The 15368-nt window shown below is 44.4% G+C and overlaps 1 protein-coding gene across 5 annotated transcripts in view; it reads left to right on the forward strand.

The window, feature by feature from the left end:
* Positions 1 to 2740: 2740 nt before the first annotated feature.
* Positions 2741 to 15368, forward strand: part of LOC121292169 (armadillo-like helical domain-containing protein 4) — a 137081-nt gene continuing 124453 nt past the window's right edge. For all 5 annotated transcript variants that reach the window (XM_041213807.1, XM_041213809.1, XM_041213808.1 and 2 more), the window contains exon 1: positions 2741 to 2892. The gene's annotated coding sequence lies outside the window, so the exon portion shown is untranslated. The remainder of the gene's footprint in view (positions 2893 to 15368) is intronic.

The raw sequence follows: 15368 nt of genomic DNA on the forward strand, positions 1-15368 counted from the left end.
TCCTCCATCTCCTCCTCAGCCAGCTTGTCTCCCTGTTGCAGTGCCAGGTTGAAAAGGGCACAGCAGACGACAACGATTCGTGACACCCTCTGTGGACTGTATTGCAGGGCTCCACAAGACAGAAACCTCATTTTCAGCATCCCGATGGTCCGCTCCACCAAGGTGCGAACTACAGCATGAGCCTCATTACACTGACGCTCTGCTGCAGCCTGAAGCCGCTGCATAGGTGTCATCAGCCACAGCCTCTGTGGGTAGCCCTTGTCCCTGAGGAACCATCCTTGCAGCTTCTATGGACCCTGAAGACTCCAGGGATCTGTGACTGGACTGGGGATGTAGACATCGTACACACTCCCTAGAAATCGTGTGCACACCTGCAGGATGCGTTTCTGGTGGTCACATACCAGCTGCACATTCAGTGCATGGAAGCCCTTGAGGTTGATGTAGTTCACCCGTGTGTAGTGATGGAAACCTGAGCGCCACATGGGTGCAGTCAATAGCACCCTGCACCTGTGGGAATCCCGAGATCCCGGAGAATCCAATGGCCCTTGCATCCTGGCTGTCTGGGTCCCAGGCGAAATGCACAAAATTGTGTGCCCTCGAGAAGATGGCATCCGTGACCTCATTGATGCATTTGTGGGTGGCGGATGGTGAAGTCCCACAGAGGTCACCTATGGAGCCCTGAAAGGAGCCACTGGTATAGAAATTGAGCACTGCAGTCACTTTCACAGCCACTGGCACTGGATGCCCCCATGTCTCCTTGGCACCAAGTCCTGCATTAAGTGGCAGATGTGAGTGACCAGGTCCCTAGACATGCGCAGTTGTTGGCGACACTGGTTCCTGGTCATCTGCAGGAATGATAGTTGGTGTCTGTAGATCCTGGGTGTTGCTAGGTGCCGACCAGCCATGGCTCGCTGTCGCTCCTGCGCAGCGTGTGCGGGAGCCCCTGTTGCCCCTTCTTCATGAGGTTGCTGCTCCTGCCTTTGTGAGGCCAGGTGCCTCAGTTGCTCCCTCCCCCATCTTCTTCGCTCTCTGTAGGACATCAGGCATACAGCTAGGTCACCAGGATCCATGATCCTGATATGGTCCTCTTGCGGCATGAAAGAGAGAGAGGCGTGGTTTGCTTGGGTGTACTTAGCACATTTCCTGGCCCTGTGTGATGACCCCTTAATGCTTCCCAGACAGTGCTGGCCACCTCTCCGGTGGCCACAGATGAGGGCACTGCATAGTTGCCCTGTTAGCCTGTGACATGGTGGAGACTACTCCTAACCGGGTTGCTGAGATTGCAAGGGGCTGTGAGCACCTCCAGCAGTGACTGCTATCTGGCCAGTGTTGGCGAGGAGATTGTACAACATGTGCAGTCCATCTGTTCCGTGGTCCATTAAAGTGGTCGTGGACTCGAAGTCTATGTTGTGGGGGGTGGTGGTGGGTAGGGGGATAAGGACTGGAGTGCTTGGTGACACTTTGATGTCTCTGCGTTGCTTGTATGGGCGGGCAGGCTAGGAGCCCGACCCCAATCATATCACTGAAGCTGTGCCAGATCTGTCTCAGCTGCAGAGGCATGGTCCCTTATGCGTGGCCACATCACTCGCCTACCCTGCCACCTCGATTTCTTGTGTGCTGGATCTAATGCCAGGGCAGAATTTGACCCCCCCCCTATCGACAACAGTCGCCTTTGAGGTTGGGCAGCAGTTGCCCCCAGACAACCCCCCAACAACAATCGCCTTGGTGGCAAGGGGCTCTTCACCCTGGTCCCCGGCGGCCCTGAAGCCTGCCAAGCAACAGGCGATCCTGGCGAGTTCTGCAGAATGATGCTGTGCACTCACCTCCAGTTCCCCCCAAGGAGAAGGCTGGCAAGTGCACATCGCCTGTGTGCTGTTGTGAAACACATCGTGGACGGACGATCCAGCGAGGGCGCAAGAGCCTGGCAAGATGGCCTTTTAATGAGATGCTGATGTATGCCCGATGAGCAATGGCGGTACACATGGCTCCCTGTAAGCAGGCTGAGCGGATGATTGTGGCCTGCCTTCCCGCCATCGTGAAACTGATCGCGCCATATTGTTCACGCACGTCACCTATTGTGCCCGCTGCCAGTGGGCACGGAAAATTCCGCCCTTTAATCCTGCCTCTTTATCATTTTTCCTTACTCTGATGTTTTTTTGCTGTTGCACTCTTAGGCTCTGTCCCTTCCTGTCACACTCTGGTTATTATTACCTGCATCACTGCCCTGCTCTTTCTCTTTTAATTTTCACCCCCATTATTTAGTTTAAAGCCCTCTCTACAGCCCTAGTTATTCCACTCGCCAGTACACTGATCCCAGCGTGATGCAGGTAAAGGCCATCTCAATGGTACATACAGCTCTCTCTCTCTCTTTTCCCAGTACTGGTGCCGGTGCCCCATGAATCGAAACCTGTTCCTCCCACACCAACCCCAACACCATTTCTGTGGAGTTTCCTCCACAATCAGGATGCAAGGTCTGAGAATCTCTGCATTCAGCAAATTGCAAGGAGACCTTTTCTTGAATACAAAAATTAAATGATTTAACGTGATATACATTTAAAGGGACATTGTTATCATCTAAAGTTTTTGTGCGAATGATTGCTTTATGATAGTGGAGCTATGCCGTTCTGTGTCATTGTTGAAGCTTAATTTTGTTAATGAAGAGGTGAGGTTAGCAGGGCGCTCCTGGCTCTGCTGCTTGCGAATGCTGGGACTAGGCGTGCACTGCTCCATCCAAACGCACGACGTCCTGGAGGACAGCCGATCCGGTGACGAGGGCTGAATATTACCAGCGCACGACACCGAAGACAAAAAATAAAAAACCGACGCCTGTGAAAGGATTTGCAGTAAAATACAGAATGTAAGAGAGATCGGACGAGCCCCTTCTGGAAACAGGTGAGTCGCCGTTGGGTTTATTTCACCTACTGCCTGTCTTCTAAGACGTTGCTACAGTGCACGTAAAAAAAAACCCGTCAGCTGCATAAATTTGGCTGATGCTTTTGTAAGAAGAATAGGAAGGTTGTAATCGGCGTTTGTAATGCTGACGGAGCTAAATATGAGGCAACAAACAGAATTGAGTGTTTAATCGAAAGGGGCGAATATTATTTCTCTTGACAGAGAAGCTGCAAATTCTTCAATGCAAGATTGACGTTTTCTTCCGATTAAGGTTAAGTACGGCGGATTTCAGCTGCCTGTCATATTTGCAATTTAGGTTAAAAAATAGTTTCAAAATCCCGAAGCGTTTAGCTGTGTGCATTGTGTTCAGTGTGACAGCTGTATGCTTGCAGTGTGTATGTGTATATATGTGTGATGCATGTTGCGTGCCATGCTTACTAGCAACATTTTCCTGCTGCCTCTAACACATGTGTCAAAAGGAATAGCACCCAAAGAACATACAACCCTAGGAAATGCCCTAACTCCACTACAGGCTGATAATATTTCAGTGGACCAAATTTCATTTTCTTCTCTGTCGCCCCGACCCCTTTTATTTTAATATATAATTGAGCAACTGAACATGTAAAATAGAAACTTCCTCTTTTTATTTTACACTCTACAATAAAATCAGATAACTTGCTATTGTAGTTGGCAGTATTCGGTCCATAATTTCTGGGCACAGCCCCACGATTCATTGTGAATGTTCATTGATTACAGTATTTTCAATTGCATTATTCACCCACAAAAGGTAAATATAATTTTGCATTCTATCATTTTGTTTCCTGGATGGTTGAGACTCCCTTACAATTTATTTTTGTTCCTCTGATTTTTGCTTCCAGTTATAAGTGATGCAAGTGCTCTTGGCAGCTTTCTTGGGAGAGTTGACCCTCTTGTCAAAATAGCCTTTATGCTTTAAAGGAATTTAGATGGTTGATGTTACTTAGGTTCATGCTACACTTTATTTCAAAGATTTCCACAACAGTCATGAGCAACACATTCTGTTTTAATTCAGATGCCCAGGAATGTTGGCAAGTTAAAAAAATAGTAACTTCTTCACTTTCTGCTCCATTCATCTCCATTCAGATACACATGAATTGAGGTTAGTCTCACAAGTTATTCTTTGTGATGCAAGAAATTAGAGGGGTAGAAATGAATGAAAGGACATACTTAAAAGCTCAGCTACTCCAAGCTGACAAGGAGAAACCAGCTCAAATTTGACAGTTTCAATTTTAACTCAAGCATATCAAAACTAGGAAATAAAATACAAAAATCTAATTTTTCCATATCATTTAGCTAATTTAGCTCTGCACTGATTGTCTTAATATTGCGACCATTGCAAAACCACTTTTCAAATTTTAGATTTAAATTTTTGAATGAGTCTAGGGAGTTTGCTGTCTTTAAGTCACGTTAACTTTTTAAAGAATAGAAATTTCACCAACTATCAGAAGGTGTTTTTTTTTATCAGTTTAAGTGCACAGACCAAAGCAAGGAATTTTCCCTACAGGGAAAGGGTGGGGGAGTGGTACTGACTGAGTTGCTTTTGCTGAAATTATTTGCTGAGACCTGGTGAAGATATTGTGGGCCAAATAGCCACCTTCTGTGCTGTAAGCATTCTATCTCAGCATTGTATTCAACCACATCACAATTGAGCCATATCATGTCCTTATCCCAGACACTAACACCATCAACCTTCAGGCTGAGTCCATAGGTGCACATCCTTAGCAGTTGTTTGACCACAAGCTGATCCCTCTACAACATGTCTGATTAACTGCAATGAGCACTCCTTCCCTCTACAGAATATTGCCTTGCTTGTGTCCCTGTGTGATTCTTTCTACTGTCATGCCTTCATCATGCTGAATGTTGATTTAATCAATTGTTTCCAGTAACCCCATCTCCACCCTTCATGAACTTTAGGTGTTCTATGACTTGTTTCACCTGCATACCTGTCAACTCCTCTTCACACAACTTTCCTGCCTCCTTATACTCCAATGAGTTAATTTCAAGATTCTCATGATTAGTCCTCAAGTCCCTCTTGCATTGTCCATCCTGTTTGGTAATTGTCTCTAGCTATGCGTATACATCAAGACAACAGCCTCAACTTCTCTGACTCTTGATTGCTGTTTATCTCCATTTTCTCTATTCCACCATTGAAAGCTGTCACTTGGAATTATTATATTTCTGTGCTTTGGAACCTTCCTTGTCACCTCCTTCTTTGAAAATTTTTAAGAAAAAATCTACTTAACCATGTCTAATGCCTTCTGTCTTGCCTTCTTTTCCAAATTCTTTTACTCTCTGCTGAGTGTCTAACTCTGGCCCCTAATATAGCTTCAGAGATGCTCCTATAGGGATTTGGACTCTATACCAAACCCCAGAGTTAGAAAATTCTGGTCGAGGAATAACTTTATTAGCAAAAAAGACAATCACTAATTGAGAATGCAAACTAACAAGCTTTATTGGGCAATAAAGATAGATATTTAACATTTCACTAGTTGAGGCATGGCACAATACACAATTTCAATGTGTGTCAGTCTGTTTTTCCTGTGGATCCTGGGATTTCTGGGGTCTTCTCTTCTTGGCTCCTAGAATATGGCCTCTTGACTCATGACTTTCTTCCAGATTTTAACTTAGGCTGGAATTTTCTGTCCCTGTTGGTGTCAGGCGTCATGGCAGGTGTTAGTGGACAATGTAGCGAGAAGGCCAAAATTCGGTTTCACACCGCCGTGAAACTAATTTGCGATTGTCTGCTCCACCCGTCAACACGTCGGGCACATCGTTTTAATCCATCTGCATATAATTACCAGCCCTGCTAGCCGGAATCATCCCCCCATGCTGGATCATCTGGGCACATTGGTGTGATTGCATGCATTGACATAAGCGACATGCACCTAGCGAGCTGTACTTCGCTCGGGACTTCGAGGTTTGTTGCCTGCCTTTCTTCGGGCAGCATTAATGGTCATTAGCGCCAGGCTTTGCAGGCTTCACCACATCACTTTTAGGGCAGGTCTCTACCTACCAGACCAGCCGTAAGGCAGGGTTGGCTTTTCAACGGGTGCAGGGCTAGGGCTTGGGCTTGGGCAAGTTGGAGAACTGGTCTCAGGCAAGGGAAAAGGCTGCTTGGCGAGGGCTGTACTGGGGAAGGACGGCATTCAAGGATGTGTGTGTGGGGGCACATGTTGACCTGTGCAAGTGGCCTCAAGATGGTGAAGGCTGAGGAGGCAGTCTCCAGAGGAGATGAGGCCTGATGGTGATGTGAGGGTGTGTGTGAGAGAGTGAGTGGTGATGTGCCTTGAGCTGGCAGTGAGTGAGGTGCCAGTGAATACGTGATGAGGGATGAGATGGTTGCCTTATACCAGATGAGATAATGAGGGATGAGATAATTCATCCATTTTCTGCACTGGATGGCTGACCTCTTGTGTGCAGCATTGGCACTGACCATCTCTGCCACCGTCTCCCAAGCCGGAGTGGTGAGACTGATGGGCCTCCTGCGGTCAGAGCAGGGGTAGAGGACATCACGGCGGGCCCCCAGGGATGTGTCACTGAATTGGGGGGCTGCATTCTTCTTAACTTTTAGGGCCATGTCTTCATCAGTACCTTCCAGGGCTGCAAGCATTGAGAAGTGTGTGCGCAGCTTTGTTTTAAATATGGCGCCCTGCGTGAGGAAGCAGCAAAGTAACGGCATGGCGGACAAATCGGAAGTCGCCCACTAGCGAGATAGCGTGTTTCCTGTTGCTGCATAATTAATAAGGAATGAATGGGATGACATGGTGTGAAAAGCCGCTATTGCAGCTGGTGGGTAAAATGTTCTTTTTCCCGCCCGTTACCGTGCTTAGTGCAAATCTGGAACGATTCCGCCCTTTGTCAACTTAACACAAACATACATATAAATCTCTTTGCAGCTTTAAGACTTGAACTCTAATTTACCAGTCCACCTTAACTGTTGAAACTATACACTTCATAGCTGCTTGTTGAATCTCTCTCTCTCTCTCTCACTCTCTCTATTTCACATTCTGCGTGTGTCTCTCTCTTTTCTAACTGTTAACTATAATTTGTATCTAAACAGGGGGCCCTGGAATACTGGGTCTCAGACCATCTCCCTTGAACCAATTAGCTTCACAGCCCTTTTGTCCCATCTAATTGCTAACTATAATTTGTATCTTTTTGACAGGAGGTCCTGGAACACCTGGTGCTCTGATCACCTTTCTGGCTTAAACTTCAATTTTCCTTAAAGATACATGCCAACTTGAAGACTTCTTAAGAACGTAACCCAAAATTCATGAATCACCCCAATAATACACACAAATTAAGACTTTTTGTCGCTAAGTTTATGCACAGTACAATTTGATAATTTAAAGCTTATTAATTACACAAATGTGCCAACAAGGTGAAGTCTGACACTCCTTTTGTGTGCAGAATTACATAAGTACAAGGCTTGAAATTTGCACATGCACACTTCTAGCAAGGATTGCTGGATGGTGATCAGGAACCCTAGTTAAATTTGTCCTGGCAAAAAGGCCAATTGTGGCTGAGAGCAACTGATTCTATGCAGATAAGGGTTAAACCTGGGACATGCCTGGTGTGTCCTTCTCAGCTGCTCTCTATCATAACTAGCTATTTGGGAAGAAACTCCTGGTCAGTTTATTGTCTGTATAAAATATTTAAATATTCCAAGGCTGATTCCACAATCCGGTGTTTCTAGTGTGGAGTGGGGCATGTAGGGAGGACAACTCAGGAAATCATAGTTGCACAGCCACATTTTCAGATATGTTTTCCTCTTGAATTACATTCCATACCCAGTTGTGGAATTGCTGCTTATGTGTTTACATGGTTCATATGACTTTTCACTCGGTGAAGCTGTGAAAGTACATTTCGCAATGATATTTACTATCTTAATTATATTGAATTGCATAGAAATTACAACACAGCACAACCAGCCTTTCTGTCCATGTACCTGCCCTGTTTGCATAACCCTTTATTTCTATTTCTGTCAATCATCCAACTTATTCTCAAATATTGACATGGGCCAGGCTGCTAGATAAGTACCTGAGGGAGAAAAGATTAGAAGTATATGCAGGTAGGGTTAGTGAAGTAGGATGACAGGAGTCTCATATGAAGCGTAAGCACTGGCCGAGAGCAGTTGAGCTGACTGGCCTGATTTTGTGATATAAATTCTACCTAATTTTATGCTTCTGCTTCTCTGCTGTAACTCTGTTGGAGCTGCGGTGGAAACTGTATTTATCTGCCTAAACAGAATTGCTGCTGCACCTTCTGATGAAGCTGCAGTGGCGGAATGGGAGCAGCTCCAAGGGAATTGCTGACCATGATCCCTGTTTCAGTTACTAACTGCAAGTGCATTCCCCAGCCTCACAACCTTCCATGTAAGTAAGAATTCTCTCCTGCTCTCTGTTCTAAATCTCTTCCTTTTGATTTGTATGCCCATGTCCCTTCATTCTAAAACCCTCTGTCACTGCAAAAGTCTGTTTCAATCAACCCTTTATGATTTTAACAAGCCCTTTCAAAAGCCTAAATAATATCCTTTGTTCAAATGAAGGTAGCTCCAATTTTAGTAATCTGTATTCATGTTTGATTTTCCTCACACCAAGCAGCGTAATGAATCTGCATTGTAACCTCTGTCACCTGAACATCCTTCCTATACTGTGGAGTCCAAAGAAGCTTATCACTGCCTTCTCAAGAGCAATTAGGGATGGGCAACAAATGTTTGCCTCGCCTGAGGCACCCACATCCCATGAAAGAATTTTTAAAAACTGCATATTGCTTCAACTGCGGCTTTACTAATAATATAGGTTCAATATATGTTTCCGTATTGCACCTCGATTTTTATAATCTATACCTCATCATAAACTCAGTATTCCATTAACATTTTTATGGCATTATTGATTTGAGCTGCTGTTTTTACTGTATTGTGAACCTGAATACTCAGATTGCTTTGATCCTTCACTTTACCTAGCTTTCTCTATTCAAAGTAGAAGAAGTTCTGCTGATATCACAAATGAGTAATGTGACATACAAATTTCAGTGCCAGTGTGATGCTAGGTATGTAGGCTATACGTCCCAAAGACTGGCAGATTGTATCAAACAGCATGTCCCTTCCGCTGTTCGCAATGGGCAAGATACAAACCGTACTCAACCAGCCTGTGCTTGCAAAACTCAAAACACAGTGTCCAACATTAGATGTGATTTCACGATTGGACAACATTTGCTAAATAATCCCCAGTTAAAAATTATGCTGACAACCAATTTAAGATTGTCAGTCAGGTTCGCAGTGTGGCACATTTGCGTGTACTAGCAGCTACATATATTAATATGCAGAGCCCTGTCCTTTGCAGACAGAAAGGACATGTACACCCATTGCTCCTGTTTCAGATAAACAAAATAAGTGATAGCCATTTGCTGGTTCATTCCTCAGGGCAATGCCTTGACCAATTAGAGTCGAGCTGCCTGGCTTAAATGGCAAACAATGCTTGGCAGTTAACTGTCAGTCACCATTAACTGGTGCATTCTCCATGGCAGTGCCTCTATCAATCCGAGTCCACTTGCCAACCAATGAGCACTCTCTTCTCATACAGTGTAAGGTTGTTGCTTCCATTGACATTGGTTCTTGCGATTGTCCTGATGGGTGCAAGACAAAAGGCTTTGACAAAATGTCTTTTTTCAGCAATACTCAATTATTACTTTATTTAACCAAAATGTTTTACCTCACTTTACTGACATTTAATTCCATCCGCCTTTTTTTTTACCCATTCCACACCTTATCAGTGCCCTTCAAAGCTTCCTTTTGCCCCTTGGCATTATTTACTATGGCTCCTATTTTAGTATGATCTGCAACTCTAGATTCCCTCTGGCTCCTTAACCAATTCATTGATGTACTCAGTAAACAGAAGCAGTCGTAGGACAAAACCCTATGGGACAAAACTACCCACTTCCAATCACTCTGAGAAACTGTCTTTAATTCATCCTCTCTGTTTCTTCCTTTCTGACGATTTTTTAATCCAATTTGCTACCCTTCCTATAAATGACTTGGATGAAGGAATAGAGAGCTGTATATCTAAGTTTGCTGGCAATACTAAGTTACGTGATGCAGTAAATCATGTAGAGGAGAGCAGAAAGTTGCAAAGGGACATTGATAGATTGGGTGAGTGGGCAAAATTGTGGTAGTTTAATGTGGAAAAGTACGAGGTCATCCACTTTGGACCTAAGAAAGATAGATAAGAGTATTTTCTAAATGAGGAGATGCTAGGGAGTGAAAATGAGCACAGAGATTTAGGAGTCCAAGTAAAGAAATCAATAAAAGCTGATGGACAGGTACAAAAGATAATTAAAAAGGCTAATGGAATGTTGGCCTTATCACAAGAGGACTGGCGTACAAAATGGTGAAAGTTATGTTCCAGCAGCACAGCGTTCTGGCTAGATGCCATCTGGAATACTGCATTAAGTTCTGCCCTCACACCTCAGGAAGGATATCTGGCCATGGAGGGGGTGCAGTGCAGATTCACCAGAATGATACTTAAGCTAAAATCGTTAAATTATGGTGATAGATTGCATAGATTAGGCTCGTATTCACCTGAGCATAGAAGTTTAAGGGGTGGATCTAACGGAGGTGTTTAAGATGATTAAGCAATTTGATAGGGTGGATAAACTGTTAGACAAACAGACAAACTGTTTCTTCTGGTGGGAGAGTTCAGTCCAAGTGGGCATAACTTTTAAAATTAGTGCTAGCCTTTTCAGGGGTGTTGCTAGAAAGCACTTCTTCACACAGTTGTAGTGGAAGTCTGGAACTCTTCCATACCACCCCTGCACTAAACCCCTGCACCCCTGCCAGCCCCCCACAAAAAAAGCTGTTGAGGCTAGGTGAAATCAAAACTAAGATTGATATGTATTCATTAGGTAATAGTACTAAGGCTTATGTAACTCAGTTGAGTAGATAGGCGAAATGAATGACGAGGGGCTAAATGGCTGACTCCTCTTCCCATGTTTCTTTCTATGGTCTCTTAATTCCATGCGCCTTAAACTTCTCCACTGCTCTTTTGTGAAGTTCATGTACGCCACCAACATTTACTGTATCCCCTCACCTTGATTAGTTTCTCCATTTATTGTATCCCTTTTCTTGCTTTATGACCCTTTTCCTGTATTTTTCTGTTCAGTCTATTAGTTGTTTTCTGTTTTCTCTATCACACACTGGTAGTTTTTATTAAGTCTTTCCTCATAATTTCTCTTCATGCTTTTATGCTTATGTTGCAACTTCTGCAGACATGGATTCACCTTCCAACATGTATACTGATGACACACAGCTCTACCTTTCCATTACCCCTCTTTGCACCTCCATTGCCTCTGTGCAGCTAGACTGCTGGTCTGATATCCAGTCTTGGATGAACTGCCATTGTTTCCAGCTAAACACTGGGAAAACCAAAACCATTTTTTTTTGGATCCCACCATTAGCTCTGTATCCATGCCACTAACTCCATCCCTTCCCCGGCCACTATCTAGGAAGAACCAGACTGCCCATAACCTCAGCTTCATATTCGACCCTATGTAGACTGACTCTATATCCCCCATACATAAAATTAGTCTAATAGAGCAATTAGTATTATAAAATTATTATGTTTGGCTGTTCAGCTTGTTCCATTAAGGTCAGTGCTGAAATATTCCAGTGGTTTTAAGTAGGCAAACTTAAATAATTGGGGAAAAGTAGTGGTTCTAGCCCAATAGGGTGGAGGAGGAAATAGGATCTAAGGCTTGGGAGCACTTGGTGGTAGAATATTTCCCTAGTATAAGAGGAAAATGCTTGGGGATCCAGAGTCACTCCGAGTGGGAAGAGGAGGGCTAATGCTAATGCTGGAAGATGAGTGGGCAGGCCAGGGTGGGCTTGACAGCTCACCTTTGGGGAAGACTGGGAGACCTTGGGTTAAAACTACACAGGGAGGAAGTGTGAAGAAACACATGCTGGTTTGGGACAGAGCTGAGAAAGTTTTCTGTGTAATAAAAATCCAAAGGTTCACGTGTGAGCCTACAGTCAAAAAAGAAATGCAAACATAACCACTGTTATATAGATAATTTAGCTTTTATTGCTGTGCAGCCTGGTTACATTTTTGAGTTTCATAGTCTTCAAGCTTATGCTACCATATTGGTATAAGTCTATGATTGACTTGGTGTGTTTTGTAAAATAGACTTTGCTTTTAAATGATACACTAATCCTGTGTCATAGTCTTTTAATAGATTATAATAACTCAGGGGATGCATAATTAATATTCTGACTGCAGTGTAACATTGGTGATGTGAATTTTAAATTGTATCATTACTGCTTTGGGCACTTTCATGATAGTTTGTCTTTTTGAATTAATAGCATGAATCATTCTATAGACAGGTCCAATGCAGCAACTGGCTCTGATCCAGCTTGGACTTTTCCCCAACGTTTGTACTCAAATTTCACAGCTAGAATACAGTTTCCATAAACAGGCAAATTCCATTGTGAATTAAAACCTCTGTGTTAATTGAGTACCGTGTACGGCTCAACAGTTAACTCCCAGTGGTGGTATACTGCTCACTGAACAAGTGGGATGCCCAATGTGTTTTGTTACCTCCAAAGGTGAAGAATTATTCTTTGTCTGAGCAATGTACAATTTTATCGACAGATAAAATAATACCTACAAGCAAAAATGACAGCCACATACTAATACTGACTGTAACTAATTGTTCAATAACTCATTTACATAGTATGTAGACTATGCTGACAGAAGTACATAATTCTTATATTGTTTCTTAACGACACCTTAGAAACAAAAGCCCTGTAACTCCTGGAGATTCTGCACCGTATCTTTGGCAAGAACTTGCAGAGCCCCCTCAAAAAAATGAGAGAAAAATGGCTGTGCTGAGTCCGCACCTAATCCAGGAGATTTCTCTTTGCCTTAAGAAGGGTTGAAACCTCCATTTGTCCCTTACAAGGCAGATAATAGCAAAGGGGCAATTCAGGGGCTGAGACACACTGTGCCAGGATTTGCCCTCCTTAGGATTAACTGGCATATCAATGAAGAACAAAACGCAATTAGTTGAATAGAATATTAACCTCCACATGGGTGAATGTGGCCCCGAGAGTAGAATCCAAGCCAGGTAAGTGGCCAGATATCCCAAGGAAAATAATATTAAAATATATATTTTTTGACAGTTGCCACAATTACGAAGATTGCAAAGCAGATGAATGTTGTGGCCTGGGTGAGGTGAGGAGTCCCACCATAGGCAGAGTTTCAGGCTGCAAACTGTAGGCAGTGTCAGAGGCTCTCCTTAAGTGGCGGTTGTACCAGTCTGTTCATTGGTAATGAAATACTCTGCCAGTGACCTTGCAAACTCTGACAAGATCAGTGTTAGCTAGCACTGGTGGACATTATTCATTGTCCCTGGAGCACTCATTGGAAGTTTTGCCACCATTGTACAGGGTGTTGATGATACCACATCTGTAGTTCTGTGTTTACTTGAGAAAGGAAAAAATATAACTAGGAGTAGCTCAGAGAAGGTTCATTCAACTGACTCCTGGGATGAAGGAGGAAAGGTTGGATAGATTGGGCCTGTATCCACTGGAGTTTAGAAGAATGAGAGATGAGCTTATTGAAACATATAAGATCCTGGGGGGACTTCACGAGGTGGATGCTGAGAGGATGTCTCCCCTTGCGAGAGAGACTAGAGCTAGGAGACACAGTTTAAAAATAAGAGGTCTCCCATTTAAGAGATGAGAATTTGTTTCTCTCAGAGGGTCATTAATCAGTGGAATTCTCTTCCCAGAGAGCACTGGAGGCAGGGTCATTGAATATTTTTAAGACTGAGTTAGATAGATTCTTGATTGACAAGGGAGTCAAAGGGTACTGGGAGTAGAAAGGAAACTGCGTTTGAGGCCACAATCAGATCAGACATGATCTTAAATGGCAGCACAGGCTCGAAGGGTTGAATGGCTTACTCCTGCTCTTACTTCATAAGTCCATATGCTCATACATCCATAGAGCTCCTGAGGAGGTCATTCAGCTCATCTTGTCTGTGCTAGCTCTTTGAAAAAGATATCCAGTCCGTTCTACTCTCTGCCCTCCGCCTGGCTCTATCCCCATACCTCTCCAGTTTTGGAAAGTAAACGACATGGGATGATTCCTCACAGAACCCCTATTGCATGCAACTGAAGGTTGAGAAGCTCTGGGAGTTGAAGATCAAAAACATTGGCCTGAATCTTCCAAGGAGTGGCAATCACAATCGGATTGCCACTCTGCTCCTACTTCTCTCTGCCATGCTGGTGCTTTGCATTTCTAGCTAGGACGTCTGATCTCGGCTTCTCCAGAAATGCGGACTGTACAGTTACTCAAAGAGCTTCATTGTTGCAATGGAGCGGTGGGGGAAGACAAGCCATGCCTCCTTTTTACGGCACTAGCAGCCATATTCTGGTAAGTAACTTGTTTAAATGTCCCAAAGCTTCTTTGAAAAGCTAAAGGGAGAAGGTAAGTGTGTAGTTGGTAGGATGGGTAAGGGGACGGTGTGGGTAAGGTATGTGGGTAAGAGGGTAGAGTGGGTGAGGATGTACGTGATGGGGTAGGGTGGATAAAGGAAATGGGTAGGGTGGCAAGAGGGTAGGGTGGCAGGGTGGCAGCTGGGTAGAGTGGTAGGTGGGTAGCGTGGCAAAGTGACAGGTGGATAGGGTGACAGGGTTGCAGCTGGGTGGGGGTGGTAGGTCGATAGGGTGGCAGGTGGATGGGGTGGCAGGTGGATAGGGTGGAAGAGTGTCAGTTGGGTAGGGTGGAAGGGTGTCAGTTGAGTAGGGTGGCAGGTGGGTGAGTGGGTAGGTGGGTCGGGGGCATAGTCGGATCGGGTTGGGAGAGTATGTCAGGTTGGAGGCTAGTTAGGTTTTGTTGGGGGAGTCAGATGGTGGGGTCAGGTCAGGTTTAGTCAGGAGGGTGTAAATTTGGTAGTTGGGTGGTGGGGGCGGGTCATGTTGGATTGTTGGGGAGTCGGGGGTTCAGGGGAGAAGTTGGGTGGTGGGTTGTGTCAGGGGAATTGGGGGGTAGTTAGGGGGCGAGGTGGGAGGAAGTGTTCAATGTGAATGATTGGGGGTGTCAATTCTGCGGTTACCCAGGAGTGAGACTAGGATTTTTCTGTAAATACCAGGATTGTCCAAAGTCCCGGAGTTGGAGACTTTTTTGAAGGGTCCTGGGGAGCAGGGGTATTGCCCATTGAAGGTTCAGACTTCCTGGGCAATTCCCATGGAGTCAGTGGGTTTGGACTGAGGAGGGGTCCTGCAGTGCATCTTTCGGGGTACGTCTGGCCTTCAAATATTCAGAGACTGGAAGATCTGGGCTATTATTGCTCAATAGTCAAGCAATCAAAATGCAAACATTTTATTTGCATTTTAACAAGGTGTGAAGGGGGTCTTCTTTATGAACTACTTGTCTGTT

Source organism: Carcharodon carcharias, chromosome 20 (assembly GCF_017639515.1).
Source record: "Carcharodon carcharias isolate sCarCar2 chromosome 20, sCarCar2.pri, whole genome shotgun sequence".
In the NCBI taxonomy this organism is placed as follows: domain Eukaryota; kingdom Metazoa; phylum Chordata; class Chondrichthyes; order Lamniformes; family Lamnidae; genus Carcharodon; species Carcharodon carcharias.